Raw genomic sequence first — 23,846 nt, forward strand, 5'->3', positions numbered from 1 at the left:
GTATGATCTGCATCCCTGGAAAATACCATTATATACCAAGGAAATTTCTTCTCATAGTATGAATTCCATGTGAAATACTGCAGTGGTGAAATTCATTTTCACCGTGTTTTACTGTTCACTGGTGTTTTATTCACTCTTCCAGCCTCACTGTAGTCAAGTTAATGATGGTGAGTGCTTCTATATCATTTGCACCTTGAACAGCAAAAAAAATTAAGTCCACTAGATACTAGAAACAGTGGATCTTAATAGCAGACTTGGTCAAAATATGTTAGGTTTTGCTATCTATCATCCAACCCATTTTTAGCACTAGAGTACAAAGAACTGCAAAAATAATAAGGAAATAAATGTATATACTCAAACCCCCAGACAAGCAAAAAAACACAGTCAGGGAAATGGGGTTTAAAACAGAAACACTGTACAGTATGGTCCTAGATTTCGAGTAACAGCAGGGTTTAAATATTAGAAGGTCCTCCAATTTTATTTTTCAGAGTGGTTAACAGCCTTTAATTTTCAAAGGTTAGGAAATTAGAACTGAATTGAATTTATGTTCACAGTGTTTTTCCATATGATTCTTTATAATCCTGGACTTGTGCAAACCATTTGGCACTGTCCTACATGATTTTCTTGTCTCTAAACTGGAGAGACGTGGATTTGATTGGTGGACCACTCAGTGGACGGTTTCACTGACACAGCTCTCAAGAGTCGCAGTCAACGGCTCTATGTCCAAGGTGAAACCGGTGATGAGCGGAGTTTCTTAAGGGGTGGGTTTGAGACTGGCATTTTTAACGTCTCTGACATGGACAGTGGGATGGATTGACGTTTGCTGATGAGACAAAGCTGTGTGGTGCAGTCGGCATGCTGGAGAGAAGGGATGTCATTCAGAGGGATCTGGACAAGACAGAGAAGAGGGCTCGTGTGAAATTCATGAGGTTCAACAAGGACAAGCGCAAGGTGGACTTAATGGTATACAGCCAATTGGTTCACAGACAGTAAGAAGTTGAATGAGATAAAGCTTCCAGTGGTTCAGGAAAGACACATTAGAGATTGGAAAACCTGAAAGCAGAGCTCTGACTTCCTACATGAATTCCAGGGATGCCCTGGAAAGCTCTTCATTTGATTCCATAGCCTAGATGTCACTCCACTTCAAAAATTTTTTTACTTTATCATAAAATCTAAGGCAAGAGACAAACCCACTTTCAAAGCAATTCCCAGTTCAGTTCTTCTTTTAGAGGTGGTGCCACTAGGCAAACAGGAGCTATGGATAAAGCCAAAGTAAACAATAAATAAGCCCTACAAAGAGAAAAACAACTCCTTCCTCAAAAAAAAAAAGGAACATATCACTTGACAATGTTAATTATTTGCAAATTACAGACCACTGAGATATGTATATCCAGACTGAAATTCTCTAAATAAAATATAAAGACACCAGACATTCAATGACTTACATCTAGAGAGCTACTGAGACAACTTAAAATACCCTTAAATGAGTTGAGCTGTTAAATTGCAGGATCTGTATTTGGCACACAAATCTAAGCATCCAGTCTAGCCCACATGGATACTTATTGCAAAATCCTGTCTAATAACTTTGTCCTTTTTTTTTCTGCATTGGAAAATAAGAGTCTGAGAGATTAGACATTGGTTCTGTGTATTAAGATGCTCTAGACTAGTTTTATAAGGACTGGAAAATTTAGTTTCCTTTTTCTGTGGAATTACCTACGGATACCAGAGAAGTATTCGTGTTCTACAACCTTGCTACAGAATGAATGGATCTGCCCAAAGATAATGTACATCAGCTATTTTAATCCATGTCTTAAGTCATGTAGAGAAGGTTGGTTTAAACAATAAAGAAGATCAAGTCTGGCAGGGATACACAAGAATGTTAGAGTTGACAAAAAATCATACAGACTGAAATGGCTTCTCTACAACTGTAACTATAAACATACCGTGAGGCACTCTAAGAAGATAGTATTGTTAATCAGAGAAATCCATCAATCATTTGCGACATGTTCCTAAAACAATGCAGCATTTGAAAAATAGAATATTAGGAATTATTATAGAAATAATTGAGAAGAAAAGAAAAAGTCTAGTAAATTCGTGCTGAACACTGCATATAGTTTTGGTCACTTCATCTTGAAAATAACAGGAAAGGGTAGAGGAAAGAATGACAGAGATGATGGAAGATAGGAAATGATTTCCTAAGAGCTTTGGAATAGGTTCCTGACAAGGAAATACTGAATAAATCACGATACTTTGGTTGAAAGGATACAACTGAGAGAGGATAAAAATTACTCTACCCAACAGATTGGCAATAGAAAATGGAAACACCATTTAAGATCACAAAAGTTTGGCCCTGCCTTTGCTCATTCCTTTCCTTGTGCCTTTATTGTGCTGGAGGAAAGCCTTGATTTGTCCTTGAGGGTCATATGTGTCCAGGCAAGGAATCCATTGAGCAGGTTCTCCTTATAAGAACCTTACAACAACAGTCAATGCCTTTGACAACAGGCTGAACCTTTAACAGGAGGGACATTGAGTTAAAACCAGGTGCCAGGCTGTGCACCAATGGGTAAGGCTTTATAGGGGCTTGGCCAGGCTCACCACATCCCCAGATCATAGCTGCGTTTCTTCCACCATGGTCTCACCAGAATGACCCTTGGCTTTAGACCATGCTCATTTTATAAGTCCTGAAAGAGTTTTTCCAGAGTAATGGTATTTGTTCTGCCTCACCATTGTCTTCCTGATGTAGAAATAAAATCCAAGTGCAGTTCCTTAGCTCTGGTTAGTATCAGTTTCCATTCTGAAGACCAGTATTACAAAAAAAAGCTGCAAAATCTTAGTTTTGGAGAAAAGCAAGGTGGCACTGTTCCTTCTGATTCCCTAAAGTTTGCTCGGTTATTCTGGGACTTAAAGAGCTTTTGCAATCCTGCTGCAGAAGCAAAACACAAACACACAGGATAAATAGAACAAATCTAGCCAGCTTTATTCAACTCCTTCAGGTGTTAAAATTTCAAGTATTTATAAAACATGTAAGAGAAGTTTATACAATTTCCATATGTACAATAAAAGCGTGTAAGATATGTATGCAGATATCATTAAAATTGCCTCTTTGACTAAATAGTGACAGTAAGACCAAGAGCTATTTAATGAGGATTTGCTGCATGCAAACTGGACATAGGAATGCATAAACAAATGTCAGATGCATCATTAATGCCATGGTAATTTTTTTCCTCTTTCTTAAGTTCCTGAATATATGAAGCCCATTTAAGTCTTAAGAAACTTCCTATATTATTGTCAGTCACAAACTTGACATCTTGCTCAGAATAAACCCATCAAACTAGCATGTTTCTCTTTGTTGGAAAGATTCTCTGTATTAGCAGGAGATTTATACTACCAGATGACATTTATACCTTCCCTGCTTCTCTATCCTAATTTGAAACATTACTTTTGAAGGTTGAACAGAGGTAATAGATTGAGAGCAGCTTATTAACTGGCATAACACAAAAGAACCAAGATTAGAAATGAGATAAAAATGTTGCAAGAACACAAAAATAGTATACATGAAGTCATTGACTTCCTGAGGCTCCTTACACCTTGATGTCACTCCCTTTTAACTGTCTTGGTTTGTCTGCAACCACCACTATATCCCATAAAAATATACTTGTACATTTAATAGAAAAAAACTGTGCTACATTCTGAGGGCTTTATGTAAAAAAATCCATCCAAATCTCATCTTGAAACTCTGCAAAGAATCACTTCTCCTGGATGAGGTATCTGAATTATGACTATAAGATTACAAGGTTCTCCAATATGTACAATTATATTCTGCCTTCCTCTAGGCATGTTTGGTATTCAAAGTTACCTCATTGCTTTGTTATCTTGTGAGAAAGCAAGAAAAACTGATTATAAATTTATACACATACATATACCCACACACAAACTTATCATTGGTGTGTATATATATATATATATATATATATATATACCTCCATGTTATTATCTGGTGTTCACTCATTTGTAGTACAGCTGTCATACTTCATTATTTCTTAAATTCAAAACAGAGTAAATTATTATTCTTTTGTTCTGATCTGCATATTTCTTTGCATTTATTCTATATGAATGTATTACACTGCACTGTTGTTATTATTTATTATTTTATTTAAATTTCCCAATTATTTTGGATCTGTGAATTTACTTAAGAGATAAAAATGGGCGGGGGGTGTTCTAAATACACTATTGCCTTGTTCCCAGCATATGCAGTAATTTCTTGTGTTTTTAAATGCCTCACTTGATTTCCTTTGTCCACTTCAGAAAAGCCACTCTTATATACAGCAGGCTCACGTGTGGATTCCTCACAGTTATTTTTAGGATTCGTTTGTACTAAAACTTATACCATTCTCTGGAGGTGTCTGTCTTTCTACACTGATTAAATTGCAAGGCTGTGTGATTAAGCTTCTAATTTAGGCATCTCAATGCTGGGTTTAGGCACAGGCTGTTCTCTAGGGTCCTGGCTACATCACCTGCATATCTGGCATCATGAAGAAAAGCATTTCCCTTCTTACAAAAAATCCTCACCACACAGTGAGAAAGTGACAATTTGTTAAGTCCTTAGCCAGGAGAATAGCAAAATTCAGCAATGCCTGCACTTCATGAGAAGACTTTGGCCACTTTGAGTGGATATCTCAAATCAGTTGCCAGTGATTTTCTAAGTCCCAGATCAGCATCTCAACACAACTTGAGTTCAGCTGGTAAAACTCTACACATGTGAAGAGTGAACATGTACAAAGCCCACCACGTAACGCAAGGTTCACCTTCAGGATTTATGAGTCAAGAGGATGCTGTTGTCAGTACTGCGAGGAGTTAGTCTCTGTTCCTGTTCACTTCTTTCATCCTAGATCTTGATATAAGAGCCACCCATCATTTTTTTCTCAGTTTATTGTTTATAATTGAAATTTGTCATGTATTTTCATACTGAGGTTCATACCTGACTGTCAACTATCACAGAACTTTGTAATTCAGATAGGGATGGAGAACTTTAAATCTTTTCCTGTTTCAAACATGAAAATTAAAACGTTTCTGTCCCCTTGACTCTTAACCATTCATTCATCAAATCATAGATTTTTTTAGGTTGGAAAAGACCTCTTAGATTATTGAGTCTAACCATTAACCCAGCACTGCCAAGTCGTCCACTAAACAATGTCCTTAAGTGTCACATCTACAATCTTTTAAACATCTCCAAGGATGGTGACTCAATCATTTCCTTGGGCAGACTGTTCCAGTGCTTGACAACACGCTTCTATGAAGACATTTTTCCTAATATCCAATCTGAAGTGCCCCTGTAGCAACTTGAGGCTGTTCCCTCTTGTTCTATTGCTTGTTACCTGAACAATAAGGTCTCTCCTGAGCCTCCTTTTTTCTCCTCAGATGCTTCTCATAAGATTTGTGCTCTAGACCCTTCACCAGCTTCGTTGCCTTTCTCTGGACACGCTCCAGCACTTCAATGTCTTTCTTGTAGTGAGGGGCCCAGAACTGAACACAGAATTCAAGGTGCAGTCTCCCAGCTCAGGGGGTGGCTGGGTACTGAGAGAACAACTGGGTTAACTGTTAAAGACTGAGGGAAAGAAGACCTTAAGTAACTCAGCCTTTTCATCATCTTTGACACTATGTTTCCCCCCACATCTGAAAAAGGATGGAGGGTCTCCTTAACCATCAATTTGTTGCTAATGTATTTTTAGAAACATTTCTTACTGTGTTTTACAGCAGTAGCCAGATTAAGTTCTAGTTTCGCTTTTCTCCCTGCGTAACTTCACAACATCCTTGAAGACCTCATGAGTTGTTACCCCTTCTTCCAGGGGTCATAAACTCACCTTTTTTCTCTGAGTTCCAGACAAAGCTCTCTGGTGAGCCAGGTCAATCTTCTTCCCTGCTGGCTCATCTTTCAGCACATGTGTATGTCCTGCTCCTGTGCTTTTAAGATTTCATTCCTGAAGAATGTCTGATTTTCCTGGATTCCTTTTCTTTCAGGACTGCCTCCTGACTCTGTCAAACAGACTCCTAAGCTGGCCATGCCTGCCCTTCAGAAGTCCAAAGTGTCATTTCTGCTGGTGCCTCTCCTTACTTCCCTGAGAACTGAAAATTATCATTTTGATGACCTCCAACATCACCCACCAGTCCTTCTCTGTTCACAAACAGCAGGTCCATCAGAGTGTCTTCCCTAGTTGACTTCCTCACTAGTTGTGTCAGGAAGTTATCTTTCACACACTCCAGGAACCTCCTAGACTGCTTTCTCTCTGCTGTGTCGTATTTCCAGCAGACATTGGTAAGTTGAAGTTCCCCACAAGAACAAGGGCTAGCAATGGTGAGACTTCTCCCAGCTGCATATGGAATATTTTCTCTACCTCTACATCCTGGTTGGGTGGTCTCTAACAGACTCCCACCATGGTATCTGCCCTGTTGGCCCTCTCCCTGGTTCTTGCCCATAAACACACAACCCTATCATCACTGTCACAGTGGACTCCCATGGAATCCCTTCCTGGAGGTGCATCTCATCAGGTCCCACAGACTAGGTTCCTTTGATGATCTCAAACTTGATCTTCTCCTACAATGGGAGGTTCTTCATTCTCCCACTCCCTGAGTTTGTCTTCTGTGACTCAGGTGGTGTGGCTGGAGCATTTGCTGGTGAAGACTGAGGCAAAAATATTGACTAACTCAGCCTTCTCTATGTCCCAGGTAACCAGTTCTCCTGTTTCCTTACGGAGAGGGCTCAAATTTTCCCTAGTCATCTTTTTATCATTGATGTACCTATAGAAGCTCTTCTTTTTGTCTTTAACATCCCCAGCCAGAATTAATTCTATCACAGTTTTAGCTTTCCCAACCTGATCCCTGGCTGCCCAGACAATATCTCTGTATTCCTCCCAGGCAGCCTGTCCTTGCTTCCATCCTCTGTAGACTTCCTTTTAGTGTTTGAGTCTGTCCAGGAGCTTCTTGTTCATCCATGCAAATCTCCTAGTGCTTTTGTCTGAATTTCTCTTTTTTGGGATGCATCACTCCTGAGTTTGGAGGAGGTGATCCTTGAATACTAACCAGATTTCTTGGACCCCTCTTCCCTCCAGGGCTTTATCCCATGCTCTACCAACCAGATGCCTGAAGAGGCCAAAGTCTGCATGTAAGTGAAAATGTGGCCAATATATGGTTCTGCTCTGATTTCTATTTTTAAGAATATGAATCCAGGAGATAAGATGTCCTTTGGAGAGGAAGGCAATATTTTTCTTTCAAGTGGTTTTCTTTAATATATCTTTGGTGTGTGGGATGGGGTTGTGCTGTAACTATTACACAGTAAGAAACGAATAGAGAAAGTGCATGAAATAAGCAGAGAAAATAAACATCAGTCATATCAGTCTGATCTACTTCAGTATTAGAGGTCCACAGAAATGAGGGCCTTGGGAAAGTAAATATGTGGATTTCTCTGACAGAAAGAACAGTTGCAAACTGTAACAAATACTATAAGAAAAAAATGCTACACATGGTGAATTCGAATGAATCACACAACAGTACATGGACAGCATTTTCATAGCCATGAAAGGCATTTTTCTTAATACAGTACCTTGCTGACTCCTTTAAACACTGTTATTATTTCTGCAACTCAAAGCTACAAAAACCTAGCACAAACTGAAAATAGCTGTATCATTCTCCTCCCTCACCAAAGCTTAAAGTTATCTAAATTTGGATAATCTTTAGATTTACACTGTGTTAGATTACAGAATATTTTGAAAACCAAAGCCTTAGGAGAAAACAATGGCTGTGAAGCTAAAAAAGGCTTGAAATAATAAACCCAGCTCCTGCTGGAACACAGAGATTCAGCACTGCAACAGTGTGAAAGCAAATCAAATAATCAGTTTGGAGTACCAGCAGATCAGGACTCCCCAGCAGCTGTCTTTTCAGTTTCTCAATGGAGACCAACAGATGGAAAAAAGCTGAAGAGAGCAGGCTTGCTTTCTCTGCCCACTGAATTATTTCATTCTTGTGCCTTTTTGTCTATCTATAGCTTATAGCTCTATTTACCCAAAATGATTTCAGCTTTCTGTGAAACAGAAGCTTGGAGGAAGAACAGAAGGTCATATATTCATGCTGATACAGCCACTTCTTGTCTTGCCACATACTCCATTTATTTACTACTGACTAGCTCAACCTTCCTCCCCAAGCCCAGCGAAGCCAAATGGGACCTAGATTTCTTCTTTTCAATTTTACCCTGTAGCAGGGTAACAAAATTATAAAAACTGCCCAATTTTGTAACCTTTCTGTAGTGAAATCTGCCCTATCTTAACCAAAAATTGTCATGGTCTTTCACTCACTCAACCATATGAAGGAGGTGATGATGGCACAGGTTTCTAGACATACGAAATAATTTTCAGTCAAGTGCACAGTCAGAAAGGCATGAGAGGGGGAGCAAGGCAGGCTATTTATAATTACAGAAGAAGCTTCACAATAGCAAATCAGCTAAGCCCTGGTTTATTTTCCAAAGCAACTTGGCTCTGTTAGAGATTAATTTTCTCAGCAGGACTTTTGGCAATGTTGTTATAGCCTGCTGAGACACTCTAGACTGCCAAAATCCACACTAGCAAGGATCTCCAGTATAGCGCCATTTCTAGGTCAAGTTGGTTCTGAGATAAGATTTTTATAGAAAATATCACAAGGCATTTCAAAAAATGAAACACCTACATTTTTTTAGATGCCCTTCTCTGTAAAATAGACATTGTCCAATTATGTGAAAAGTTTCTCAGAAAAAAATGTAGATCTAGCTACAGCTCCACTCTACCTGCCAACTTTATATGGAACATACTTTAAAAAAAGAAAAAAAAAAGGGGGGGATAATCATTTGTTGATCAGATAGGGATGAAGCAGCCAGAATTAGACTTACAAAAGAAAGTAATTCATATTTTATCTTTGGACTTACTGTACAGCATCTGTAGTTTCAACTGCTCTCATTTTGCAGGAAGGCAAGGAGTAGAAAAATATGCAAAAGACTGGGCTGGAGATAAGGTGAAGAAGGCCATGGACACATGTCTCTGACTTTCTGGAGCACCCAGGGGAAATGCAGATAACTAGTTTGGTGGCCTTTTGCCACAGTCAGTGTCCTCTGCTTCTCAGAGTGGCTGGATGAACTAAGGCACATATTTAAGATATTTTCCCAATTGCTTTCAAACTGTAATTGACCTTTAGACAGGTCATCTCTCTTACTGACTTCTTCCACAAAGAAGCAGTGTCTATTTTTATTTCCAATCACAATGGTTTAGTGTTTTTAAATGGTTTTGAGAGGATACAGTCTTTAAGTTGGCAATCTGCTTTTGTTATTGTGATCTTTTTGTTTCTAATGAAACCCGTTAGCTGTCTGGACTGAAAGAACAACTGAGTTTGGGGTAAACCTTGTTAACAATACTTGCGCTGGGAAATATTAGGCTGCTTTAGTCAGCATCAGCATTTTATTTCAGAAATTCTGTTACACAATCTGTCAGATTATATTCATTGTTTGAGGTTTTTCAGGAAGAAGCACTCAAATTAGACTTAGAAATATTGCAAAGCATTGAGATATGCTAGGGAGAAATCCAGAAAAAAAGACCCCACTTGAAAAGAGGGCTCAGAGACTTCAGGTGTGTTATATGGGCTGGTGGTAACCACCTGCCCAACCAGCACGTGAACAGGTCTAGCTTAGTCAGGGTCTGTTCTGGCTGCCATTTAGATCCAAGGGGGCTCTATGGGGAGGCTTTGGCACCCAAATAGCTTGAGTTGGCTCCAGTAGCTTCATGGTTTCACACATGCTGGGTCTCAGCTGCCTGATAACTGGGGAGACCCACAGAGTACCACTCATTTCTTTTCCAGTACTACACCCATTGCCAACAAGGAACCCATCAAGGACACATATATTTATTTTCAGCTCAGGGAGTGTCTGGAAAGAAGTATGAGGTTATATCTGGGATAAATGCAGGTAGGGCACATCAGGACACAGTGACAAAGGAAATTTAAATTGTGAAAAAACTCAATACCTCCTATCTCAAGGGCTAGGATTCAATTTCCCATGCACACCATACCTACTCCCCCAGTGAATTCACTCAAGAAGTCTCTGACTAGAAATCTGCTTCTCTAAGTTACAAGATTATAGAATCATAGAATCATAGAGACTGGAGGAGATCTTAAAGATAATCTAGTTCCAATCCCACTAGACCAAGTTGCTCAATGCCTTATCCAACCTGGCCTTGGATGGGGTATCCACAACCTTCCTGGGCAACCTGTTCCAGCACCTCACCATTCTCACAATAAAGAATTTCTTCCTAAAGCTCTTTCTGCTTGCATAATTGAGGTGTTCATCCACTGCAGGAGACTGGTCTGTGACTGGTCTGTCATCTACAGAAACTATGAACAGCTCTTTTCCTTACCCTGAAGGGATAGACACTGAGCTCCAGACGATGAGGGCAGGCTCCTCAAAGTTTGAACAGACGTCCCAAGTTTGGCCACAGCCTTTTTGTATTGTAGCTGGGTACCAGCTGCTTGAACAGTGTGTCAAAGATGAGAAAATTCTGCAACCCTTGAACTCTTGCCAGTAAGAGGGGGCAGAGTTGATATAAGTGATGCTGGAGAGGGGATGCAGACAAGCTGGGGGAGAAGTGTGGGTAGAGAAACCAATGTTGGTGAGACATGAAAAGTCCATGAAACACCAAGATGGAATTTTTTTCTGCAAAGCTTTGCACTCAGCTGAAGCAAGCTGGAGATGAATGGCTGTGTCTAAAGAAGTGGAGACCAGAGCAAAAACCAGGAAACTTGTAGTGTTCCCTTCAAGGAAAGAAGGCTTTTTAAGGTTTATGCCTAATTCCACTGCTAGAATAGCATTCAGGCTTCCCAGAAGGAAGAGAAAGGAAATTGAAGAATTCAAGCTGTAGTGTAATGAAATGCGCTTTCCACCCACTTAGATTTAAGATTGTGATTCAGTACTGCATTTATGTAGTTTCTGGAATGGAAGGGCATTTTGATGCATCTAAATCAGATTTCTGAGCCAGCGGTAGCAGATGGACCTCAAGAAAAAAAACACACAGTCAGAGAGCTAAAATAAGGAGATATTTTTTCCCACCTCTATTTCAGTGATGGTCACCCTCTGTCATTGCCAATTCTAACTAAACTATTAATCTCTTTAAAAAATGCAACACATGGGAGATAAAAATATCAAGAGCAGCAGTTAACTAATTTTTTAACTTCGATCTCTTTTGCACAATTTGCAGCATCTATATCATCTATCTGACACTTTGACACACAGATATTTTACTGGCAATACAGGAAACCAACCATTAAAGGCTATTTCATGAACATTATTATAAAAGATTACATTAAGAGTCATAATTAGAAACTGATGGCAGCCATACTTGATAATGAATTCAATTTTAAGGAAAAACCGTAACAGACTGTGAATTTGTATAGTTTTATTTTATCATTAATTGGCTTTATGAAAATACAGTTCTAAAATAAAATATGCCTATGAGGCATTGGAAAATCTTTTATACATAACAACCTTAATAGACAAAAGTTTCTTCCACCTTAGAAGTTGCACAGCCATCCTGCAAATTTTGCTTAATGTTTCCCTATCAAAGCAGCATTTGCTTTTCTCATTCCTGCATTGAGGAGTTCTGTACTCTCCCTTGCTATTTAGGAAAAAGCAACAAACAAACACATAAAAAAACAACCAACAAACCAAACAAAAAAAGCCACAAAACCCCCACTAAGTTCCAGGACAGCATGACTTATTTGATTTGGACAATCCAGTGCTCACCCAAAGTATTCAGTTTAATGTGATGGAGATAAATCATCCCAACATAATGCCAAACACTGCCTGTGGTTCCAAGCAGAGGAATAACTATTCCTTTCCAAGTCTAGCCTAGGTGGTGATATTAATAACAAGTAAATTTAGACCAGCATGTAAAGCAGAAAAGTTCAGTCATCAAGAGGCAAACCAGAATATCTTATAAATTAGGAAGAGATATGCACTGACTTAACATTTTTTGTTTCTGAGACTTCCAGTTACAGAAATTGTCGTAGTTAAATACGTCATTACCATTTCATTCAGTGCTTAAGATAAAATGTGGCCAAAAGCATCCATCTGTTCATCTTTAGCACCCACCCAGACAGAATCTATAGTGCCAGTTTCTGCTCAGAAGTACACTGAGGTAAACCAATAAGAACTACTTTGACAGTAATGTATTCACTTCAGGTTTAATATAGCATAAAATTTGTTTGGCAGCTCTCAGAAAGACTAGAAAATCTCCTGGAGCCCTACCTAATATTTCTTCTGAAAAAATCTCCCTAAAGACCCACCTAACACTTCTGGAAAAAATAACATGCCTCATCTAGAGCAGTGTTTAGGTCACTGTTTCACAGATCAGTGTAAATACTCTGTCCACTGTTTAACAGCTGGGCAATCTGCTTTAAGGCATCATAAGTTAGAAAAGCATCATACAATGCCACAGCCTATTGAATATGTAGAAAAAAAACCCCAAAGAACAGACTTTCTTTAATATCAGGTTCTCTAATTAGAAAATAAGATATCTGTGGGATACTGTAGGAAGTTTTGAATGTTTTTCTTCAAACACCCAGTCTCACCCTGCATGAAGCAAGGATACAGAGGGTTAAAGTCACATCAGTCTTGAAATCAATCCACCTTGTGACTCAACCAGCATCATAAGCACACTGAAACCCCACATCAGACTTGCACTACACATCAGATTTCATCAAGAAGAAATGCTTAAGAAAACCTGTTTTCACCCATCTTCAGAGAATATCTGCTACATTCCTCCATATTGGCAGATAATGCTTCACTAAACTTGCCTGGACAATTTGAAAGAATGGAGTATTTTCCTGCGCAAATGCTAAGGACAATATTTTGCCTGCCCATCTCCACCTTTTTTTCCCAAAATTCTGTAAAGCCCCTTTAGTCTCATTTCAAAGATGGTCCAGCCTGTACCCAGTAATGTAACATGCAGTTCTGTTGTTAATTTGAACAGAAAGGTAAGGAATGATATTACAACACAGTGAAAAAAAAAATAATCCAAACTTGTCCCTCCCTAATTTACAATTTTCTACAAGAACACAAAAGCAAGACATCAAAAGATGATGTGCTGTCTATGTGGCAGGGTGTGGAAAGCTCTATACCTCTTATGTTCAGTGGAGACCACAAGTGAAATAATGTCTAGAGACAAGTGATCATGTGATCTGTGATCATTTGCACTCTCCAGAAAAGTGAAGGTCTACAGAACTCCACAGAAGCTATACATGAAATGAATATCAAAAATTGATTGATATTAAGTTTGGAAGAACCACCTGTTACTTGATAGCTTCAGAAATCTACTTTGAAACCCACTCCAATTGATTCAAATTTTATTAAACTCTCTTCAGCTTGAATATTAGAAGCACGCTCACCATTTACTAATGAAACTATGACCAATGGAAATGTACGTCATGATCCAGTGTAATAAGTTAGGTTAAAATGGCACTGGAATTGGCTAACAAGGTACTTTGATTCTTCATACCTAGAGGCAAAATGGAAGACATCTTCTTTATCCTTACGTTTCCAGCTCCAGTTATTTAGGCTAGTTAGGATAATGAAATAGCTGCTAAAAAAGTTTGAAAATAAGCCATTGACACTACTCTATAAAAAACAGAAAGGTGGCCTTATAGAGAAGTGGAATGGATGGAAAGGGAGCTGGGAGCACTTTCTCCTTTGCTTCCTCTTTTACTGTTTCTGGGGCAAGCTATGTACCTGCCCAGAGCCAAGCAGCCAGTGCGCTTCCAGGACCTGCCACGGGCAATGACTACTTCACAGACTCAGTTTAACTGCTGCCTTACTTCAGATGCCCTTCTTTATTCCTCTCCCTTTGGATGTACAGCAGACCTGGGATGTGGTGCTGGTGAGAATTTCATTCAGATGTAACAGCCTGCTTAGGAATTGAGCATAATGTTCCTCACCGCATTCCTTGAAGTGGGGGTATGAATTTAGCTGTATGACTTTGTTGGCACTAGTGGAGTCATGCAGCAATATCTGGCACAAATGAGTTTGTCTACACATTCCCATGGCTGACATTCACTAATAAGATTGTGTCCAGAGAAATACGGATTATCCTGTTCTATTATGATTCTCCCATATAGTGGGTAACATAATATTTGTCTAGATTTCTGTCCATTTTCACCTTTGTCTTTGCTCAGACAGTAAAGCTACATTGACAGATCAAAAACTGCATCCTCATGCACAAATAGTTTTCAAAAAAATTTATGTTTTGCAGTTCCATCTGTTTTCAAACAAATTTACCAGTTCTTGCGAGGGCTAAAATCAGTTAGCCATTTAGCATTTACAGCAAGGAAGAAGTTCCTTTCTTGCCTGGTTACCAACTCCCATTTTGACCTGTAATCAATAGATGAAGAACTATTTGGTGCCCTGGACAGACCTTGCAGAAAACCCTCCTGATGCATCTGCAAACTCAGTATGCCAAAGAGCACCAGTGTTGATGGTAGCTTGTTAAAGTTTAGAAAGAGTTCTTAGAAACTCATCTTGCTTACCCCACAGACTTGCTGGGAATAACACCATATGCCATGACATGAGACACTATTTCTTCTGCCTATTTAACCCAGCACTAGGTTAAAGCAACCTGGGCTATGTACCGCAGTCCCATAGTACATTACAGTAACTATTACAGTACTCACATACCACAGTACATTACAAGATGTGTTGTGGCTATATTTAGGTCCCAGATTGTGAGGACAATTCTCTGTAGGTGGAATTGAAAGACTGATTTGCTGAAGGTATTAAAAATATCATCGGAGAGGTTGGATGAAAAAAAGAAATGCTGTTGGATGCAGCTTGGAGCTAAGTGAAAAACCTTTAGGCAAGCTTTTCTCTGTGCTGTATTTTATATTATTTTTTTTTTAAATAGCCAAAACAATATAATATACCCAAACCATAACAGGGACTGCTATAAAGCAGTCTAATAGTACCTAAATATAACTAGCAATATAAATATTAGATTGAGAATGTGATGGTAGCAACATCATCATTAATACTAATACTAATGATGGAATATCTACCTTAGCAAAAGCTTTGACCTATTTAACATTAAAAGTCAAAATCTCATGGCAATGATGCAAACATACAGTAAGTTAGCTACAGGCAAAATTAATGGATCAAGTTACTGGAAGAAAGTAAAATCTGATGAGTCCTGTAAAAAGGGTGAGGGTGAGTGCCTGCAAGGCCTGTCATAAGAATAACACTGGAGAGTCTGAGAACTGTCACCTAAAAGCTCAAGGGGTCATTTGCAAGCTTTAAGTAATGTCAGACAGGAGAAAAACAAGCTGCTCATTATTTCTGCTGCTCACACAGAGGCAAAAAAGACCCCAAGATGAGACAACCCTGGTCGGTCAAAATTTGAACTAAAACAATCCACTGCTTCTTTTTACATCTGAGTAGAGAGGACTGTTGTACATATTCAGAACACAGTGGGAATGCCATATGAGGTATCTCACTTCCCTGTCCACAGAGGATTTGATTCAGTAAAATTATTGAACAAGTACCACGGGATAACCATGGTGTAAATCTGTTCTTCTCTGTTTGAAACAAACATGACCATGGTAATAAATAAGTCACAGCTGAAGAGAGGGAGAAAAAATGAACCTTGTCTTACCACACTTGAGAAATTCAGAAGTTAGTGTGTGTGTGTGTGTGTGTGTGTCCCCCGTTTAAGCTTACCCTCCTCGAGAGTCCCTGGAAGCAGGTGGGCATTTCTGAAGAATGATTCATTCTTCTAAAATAATTTTCTTGGATAGAAAAGATGATTCACCACCTGAAGATAGCTAGAGAGCACATGGAAGTAGTTTAGATTAGATCCCTCATCTATTAGTGCTGAAAGTTAGGTAAAATGAATCTCTAATACAGTAACTACCTGATATTTCTCAGAATCCAGAAATACAAAAATAAAGAAAAAAAATTACAAAAGAAGATGCATGAATTTGCCTCATTCTGCTAGAATTACATTGCCTTTGAAAAGCTGACAAATAGTTACAGCTTATTCTTGACAGAATTCAAAGCAAATGCCATTAAAAGACATGTACCAAACTGGTAAATGCAGTAACAAAGTAACATGTTACTGTTTCTGTTATTTCTCACTTTGCTATTACAGAAGGAAGACACAAAGTGATGTTCAGGAAACCATAATGAATCCCATTGTTACTTTCCAAATACAAACCTGTTAAAGCAATGTGCATTTCACTGTAAGACATAAAAAACCCACACAAAATCATGCTGATCCAAGACATTCACACCAAAAACATTAAGAGACATCCAGCCTGTTTCCTGTAAAGCCCATCAGCCTATAATAACAAGAAAAAAAGTACAAATTCAATTCACTGCTTTGTCAAACTAATGTTTCAGAGTGGTAGAACTGGATATACTTCCTGCAGGTTGCACAATGGTGGATGCTTCCCAGCTCCTAATCCCTACTGGAGATAGAGTGCCTTTTTTTATAAAATATCTGAGGGTATAATATACAGTAACTGGGAGTAATAGTCCATTATTCTCAAAAGGAACCATCCTCTGTATTAGTTTCACATGAGGATAGCAATATATGCCTCCAGTGTCTTCAGCTGGAAGAGGTTTCAGTCCACATGGCCATGCAACTCTTTTTGTGGGACAGGTGTGAACGAACTGCCAGCAAGAGACTTCCGCAGTCCTTGTGCTATACTAGTCCTGTGGCAAGGAAAGATCAGAGAAGTGAAAAAGTCATGCATGTGTTATTTTTAATACTCCCTTGGAACAGAATAATCCCAATTTCTGGTAAACACTTTTAAGATAATTCCTCAGGTGCAGGAGCATATTAGGAAACAGTAAGAAACTCTGGGCAATAGCGTGTTCTGACAGGCACATTTAGGAAAAGGCTTCTTTTTCCAGAGGTGTAAGCACATTACTGCCTAAGCCATACTTGCACCTCCTCTACATTTTTTATGAATGATTGCATTACTAGTATTGAATGAAAGGGTCAGGAAAGCAATAAAACCCTAGAGTTTATGCACATGCACACACTTGCTTTGAGTCAAGTAAACCAAAGTTTTCTATTGTGCTCTGAGCTCAGCAGGGTATCTTATCATTTGAGGCACAGTTCACACAGAAGGCTATGATTAAATATCCCTGACTGGAAACAAGTTAAATTAAAATACCACTGGCTTGGATAAGTTAATTGGAAAATATGTCAAAATGTGATTTCTCAAGATTTGCTTGCTAAGAAATTTTTATGAGGTCTGGATAAGAAAAGCAACATATAGGTCATCAGTGCATTACAAACACAAGGGTTTGTTGTTCTACAGGAGACATTATACTTCCATGTCTGAAATATTTACCCAGGTTTACATTTTCAGTATGCTTGGTTTTTCTCCCTCTGTCCAGGGTAGCCCTCAATTAGAAAACTGGCTCTAGGGGCTCAAAGAGCAGTGCCTGTATCATGATATTATATGATAGTGATTGATATTATATAATGATTAAGACTCTTCACCATCCACCCCAAAATAACTTGAGTTTTGCAAGCAAGATCATTTAAAAATGGTTCCTCGGGCAAGATGTAAATTTTCCAGCACCACGAATGACAGCTTTGTTGTTTTCCACTCCAACAGGGAAGAAGGCCAGTACAAAGGACTATAGTCATCTCATTATTTTTACACACTGAAAGGCAGTAAGAAATGCATAGCAGCAGAGCCTTCCCTTTTCTGCTGTTGTTGTATATATCTTTGAAGACCAATTATATGGATGCAAAACAATAACAAATGCATGACTTTTTCATATGATATAGAGATTTGTGGGGGTAGGTCTGTAAGCATAAATGACAGCGATGACAACAACATGTAAGCACACATACACACATCTCAAATCCCTCCCAAAAGTACACTCATCCAAAAAAATACTTAGTTCGGGAGAGTGTCATACCTTTAATACTGGTGTCTGCATAAGTCCAGAAAAGTAAGACCTACTGCAGAAACATAACCTGGAATTTTTCATCCCAAATTATTATTTAGAATAATATTAATTACTCCACCAGTATCAGAACTAAGGAATCTTGGTTTCCTAGTTTACAGATTAAACATATATATGCACCTTCTCCCACAACAGCCACATATTTCTCTTCATTCAACTTATCTTTGTTCCTTATATTTTGGGATATAACAAAGTGTTCTGAAGCCACTACAAACAATAACTGCTCTAACATCAAATTTTAAAGTAGTGCTGGTATTAAAATTTTTAAAAACCAGTAATTTTCTGAAGATTTATGACTCAAATCCCTAAAATAAGAGTTCCAGATATGCAATTGACCTATGGCAACACTGTAAAATCCCAACTGCTGCAAGACTGAAAACAATACTTACTGTAATCAATTACCCAGACTTCCTGCAACTTATTTATTCCAAACCCTTACTTAAATGATTTACAGCTTACAACATAAAATGAAGATATAGTTAAAGAAGAGAACATATTTCTAACTGCACATTCATTTTTAAGAAGCCTTTCAGTCACTTGATACATGTAATAGGAGCAGATCCAACAGAGATGGGTGATGTTTAAACTGAGCTGTGAAGTTCTTACATAGCTCTGGGTGGGAGAGATATGAGGGGTTCAGATTCCTAGGCATGATGTCCCTGACTGTTTTTACTTCATTTACTCTCAGAGAAGTCCTAAGGAAACTGATTATTAAAAAAAATGGGCCCCATCTAAAAGCTAAATCCCTTTAAACTGGGTAAGCTTTAACACTCAGAATCAGTCATCTAGAAAAAAAATCCATCATACAAAATGTATCTACAAGATACAGAATGCTCTGGAAAAGGTATGAACCATTTTAGTTCTGAACCGAGCATAGACCTGAAGTTGAACATAACCCTTATCTGCAGTTCCAGATCAGTCCAATTCTATTTTCAATTTATTTATCTGTTTGAGTATTGAGATAGTGCTTCACGGTGGCGTCATCATTCTCACCTGATAGGGCATCCTCCAGAACAATCAGCAAAACAGGAGCAGCAGATTATTCCTGGGGACAGCACTAGACTGTTTTAAGGTGCTCACTACATAGCACTACGGTACTCGTAAGTCCAAAACCAGTTACTAGGTGCAATTGCTACAGGTGCTTTGTCTACAAGAGGAGAGAAGTGAATTCAAGTCCTTGTTTAATGAACAAATTGTTTTATTAAAGTCCGGGGTTCTTGAGGAAAAGAGAGGGCATTACTGTAGTAGCTCTGTAGGCAAGAGTTGCATCAAATGCTTGGAAAACTGGCAGGGCTTTGGTGTGACTCAAGTACCTACATTGTAGCAAGATGAGGACATGGCTGCTCCCAGGCATGCCCAAAGAACTGACCTCATGTAGCTTCTAAGTGTAGACACCTGCTGACCCTCCAGGGACAGGGAAGCATCTAAACAGATTATGTTTACTTCTTCATTTCTTTAAAAATCAGTGTCTCTTGTGCCTCACTTCTCATTTTATAAAACTTTGGATAATAATTAATATTTCTTTTATAGTGATAAAAACAAACCCAACCATGTTAAAAAGAAACTGTGAACATAATGATCAGAGCTAAAAAATATCTGGATTTCTGTGCTAAAATTATTTTGGACATTCTATTCTTATCTTTGGGAATTTGACATACATGACAAGAATTTTTTTAACTCAAATATTTAGAAGCTTTTATTTATTTCCAGATGGTATGTATCCTACCTATCCTACACATACCATGATTTAGTGAGTTATATGACATCAAGTTGTATGACATCAATATTGATATAATACTGATATCCTACACATACCATGATTTAGTGAGTTATATGACATCAAGTTGTATGACATCAATATTGATATAATACTGATATTTTTATTATTGTAAAGTTTATGAAATCCATTGAAAAAATATTGAAACTCATGTCATGCAAATTCTATGCTAGAAAACCACACCACTCAAACAGTTACCCAAACCAAACACAAAAAAGAATGGACAAGACCAAAGGAGCTTACTCAAACACTTAAAAGATTATTGGAAGTACTTGTGGGGTTTTGCTTTTTCCCACTTTATCCTCTATCATTTGTATCTTGCATTTAGCAAAGCTGGTGGATAAAGACAAAGAGGACAGAATTAAATCTCTGTCCTCAAAAAGTTGAATATACAGATGACGATTTTACTTAAGCAAAGCACAAATATTTATTTCTACTCCAACAAAAGCTGCATAAAAGGTGACATCATCTTTTGTTACTCAAGAAAGCACTCCTGTATTTCATTTCACTCTCTCCTCACAACTGGAATAACTATTCTTCTTTTAATATGGCTAAGATATATTTCAGATGATTGCTTTTCTCAGAAGAATTGTGTATGCTGAAACATATTTGGGACTGGTTTTTTCCCCCTTGGCCATGCTCTGCTCTATCTCTATGTTTGAGTAGAGGCTGAACCTTGCTTTACTTTCACTGTAGATGGTTCATGTTGATCTTTTGCTCCCAAGGGAGTTTTCCCATTGGTCGAACAACAGCTTTCGAGGAAGGAGACTCCAAAACAGGCCCTGGACATGGTAATATTTGTGGCCCCTGTGTCTGGGGATAATATTTCATCATTCTTTGCACGGTGTTTTGTTTTACTTTTTGACCATACTGCAGTTTCAGCCCCTCAGGAGACACTCTGCAGAATCTGTTGCTTAGTAATAGTAACCTTCATGGAAATTAGCTTGAACTTCAAAAGAACAAAACATCTTTCATTAGTCACAGGTTTTCAGATAATGAATTCCTCTGAGAAAGTTTATTAGAAAAGCAAGCTTTCCAGAATCAAGTGCCTCCAATGTTGACCCAAGATGAATGTCCCTCTTGAAAGGGCCATTTCTTTGTGCCCCTTAAATTATGTTTGAGATTGTTTCTATCAATAGTTAGGCTCACCTTGACAGTGGCACTAATGAAGTGAAGTTTTATGTAAGAGGAATCAGCCTCTCAAACAGAATAAAGCCAGAAAAAATTACTGCAGTCATATAGTCTGGCCTCCTGTGTAATACAAAACACATGAATTAATTACTGTGCTAACAAAAGCACTTCTTAAAAAAATTATCTCAAATATAAAATGCTTTTAGAAATTTTATTTTTCCTTGAAGACCTGCTTTAGTTAAAAGTACTCCTGTTGTGTGATAAAGAGGAGGTGATAAGGACCAGAGGGGTACCAGAATTGCTGTAGATTCCTATTGGGAGGGTCAGAGGCAAAGACCTGCATCTGGTGCCCTCTGAGTGGAGAAAGCCAGCCACTGCTGTGGGCTGTCTCAGGTCATCCAGGCAACAGAAAAGCAGCTGCTCAGTAGAAATGCTTAACAGGACTGAGACCTTCCTGCTAAAGTTCTGGCTTCCATCCCCCACTGCACCTACCTGAAATCCTACATTTCCATTTCATGTGGAGAAAGGCAAGGATCCAACTACAAAGAACTCATCTCCTTTAAAACACAGTCACATGGAGGACTATTCTCAGAATAATGGCTAGCATGTGCTGCTAAGGAGGCAAAGGGAGGTCTGATTGCCTCTCCCACCACTTACCTAGGAGGCACAGTACATTGCAAGAAGCAGTAAAAGCTTTGTGGAGACAGAATGCATGGCACAGGAATGAATGAGATACTGGTGTCTGGAGACCAGGACACATAAAGCCTCAGCTTCCACCTACATTTATAAGATTGCGACTGCATTTCACATCAGGTAATCCCTGAAGAAAAACTGAAATCAGCTGGGCAGTTTGGGCTGTCTTCAAGCATTCTGACTTGCCCAAATTAGTAGGCACCAAAGTCAGGACCCCTCAAGTGTGTTCCTAGGCTTCCTTCTTACTTTAAATTTAGTCTTATAAATTTTGCATTGCTCCCTCTATCTAGTCTAACAAAACAGATAGGAGAGCAGCTCAGCCTTGATGCCTTCTGCATTTCTAAATTTGACATAACAGAAATGGAATAATTACCAGAACTTAAAAATCATGCTAGAAGGCTGGGTGATTTTAGAACAGACTCTATACAGTCTTTTCTACACTGGAACATGAAAAATCAAAGACCAAGTAATTAAAGGTACAAGGTACAATACATTCTAGTTTAACAATGCCAAATCTCAGTGTAAGTTTTCTCACATAGAGGCAAAGTGCTCTAATTCCTTCAGACAATTTGGAGACCAAACTGAGCCCAATATAATTTTGCAGGAGAAAATCCACACCATGGTCAAAAGAGCAGGAATTTCACACCTCATCTACAAAGAAGCACTGAAGGAAGTGAATCAAGTTTTAAGATGCACAGTCTTCTGTCCAGCACAGTTATCATCAGAAATCAAAAAAAGTGTCTAGGGCTTTTTGGGGCTATTTCTCTCACTCCTTTCGGAAGGTAACCTGCCAGAAGAGCTCCTAAAAACCTGAAAACATCCACTCATCTCCACTGACTGCAAAGGAGCCTCAAGTGATTGGTGGAGCTGTCTATGCTATAGATAGCTGAAATATCCACAGATGTATCTCATCATGGATGTCTCCTGCATATATGCAGACGTGTTGCAGCACTGATGGCAAGGAACAGTGCCATGCCCATCTCAAACTAGAATTTACAAAACAGGCTTTACATTATCTATGCCACATGCCATAAGCATTTTCAGAGCTCAGTCAATAGCTAAGGCTGCAAAAACCCCCATAAATGAACCCAGACGTCCTGGTAGACCACTCCCCTAACCTCATAACTCAGTAGTGAAAATATTTAGGAAGGAGATATGATTTCAGTTGTTCTCAGGATCCCAGAGGATTTTAAACAGTCTCTCCTCAATGCTTTAATCAGTGGATTGTTACCTAATCTGAGGTAAGAACAGAAAGAGGACCCTCTCCCACCCTGTAAAAGTTGTTTCGCCTTCAACAGAATAATTAAATATTCAGCAGAAGTGAGACATGCGTGTCTGGGGTAGTTACTGCACGTAACCAGGGGAGAACCTGGCTTCCCCTGCTGCTCTCCTGACAGCCTAACTGCAAAACTCTACACCACCTTGCATCAAACGGCGGCTGATGTACAGCCTCTCACCTTCTTCCCATCTCCTCTGGAACAGCACACAGGCTGATAAATGACAGCTTCAAATCTTCTCCAGTGAGGAAGGGAAGGAAATCCAAGTTTAGGGAATCAAATCCAGAATTACTATTCTCATACTTAAAGTGTCAATTAAGAAGCAGATGATAGAAGAGATGTCATTTCATCTCTCTTCCTTTAAAAGGAATTACTTTTACAGGAAAAGGCAGCACTGACACTCCAAAGAACAGCAGGGCTTAAACTACAGCCCTGAGATTTTCACGTAAGCTCCAGTGGCTCCCTCTTGCCATCTGGGGTGTTCAGGCAGTACCCTCAGCCACCAAACTCTCCCCTCTGTCTTTGACACAGAGCCCAGACCCAGTAAATTAAAAGAAGCTATTGTTAAACTTATATCAGCTGTGATTACATCCCCTCTGGAGATCAGACAAACTGACTTTTGGAGGAATTGTCATTTATTTCACTAGACCTTCTCCTTCAACAGACAGGGCAGTGTTGGTGGAATTCCTACTCATGTTGGTGAACAGGCTTAATTTTATTTCAGGTCTACCACAGAGATTTGGATTGCAGTAATCTATTTAAGGCAGAGCACCAATTATACAAGGAGTATGTCTCATTATTGCTGTGTTCTGTGCCCACACACCAGCAAAGATGGTTATCTAGACAGGATAATAATATAAACCAGGAACATGCTCTTCTTTGGTATTTATGAATACTATGTTACTTATCAGCAGTACTGTTAGTGATTCGG

Source organism: Manacus candei, unplaced genomic scaffold (assembly GCF_025592945.1).
Source record: "Manacus candei isolate 608988 ecotype Guabito, Panama unplaced genomic scaffold, ASM2559294v1 h1tg000011l, whole genome shotgun sequence".
NCBI lineage: Eukaryota > Metazoa > Chordata > Aves > Passeriformes > Pipridae > Manacus > Manacus candei.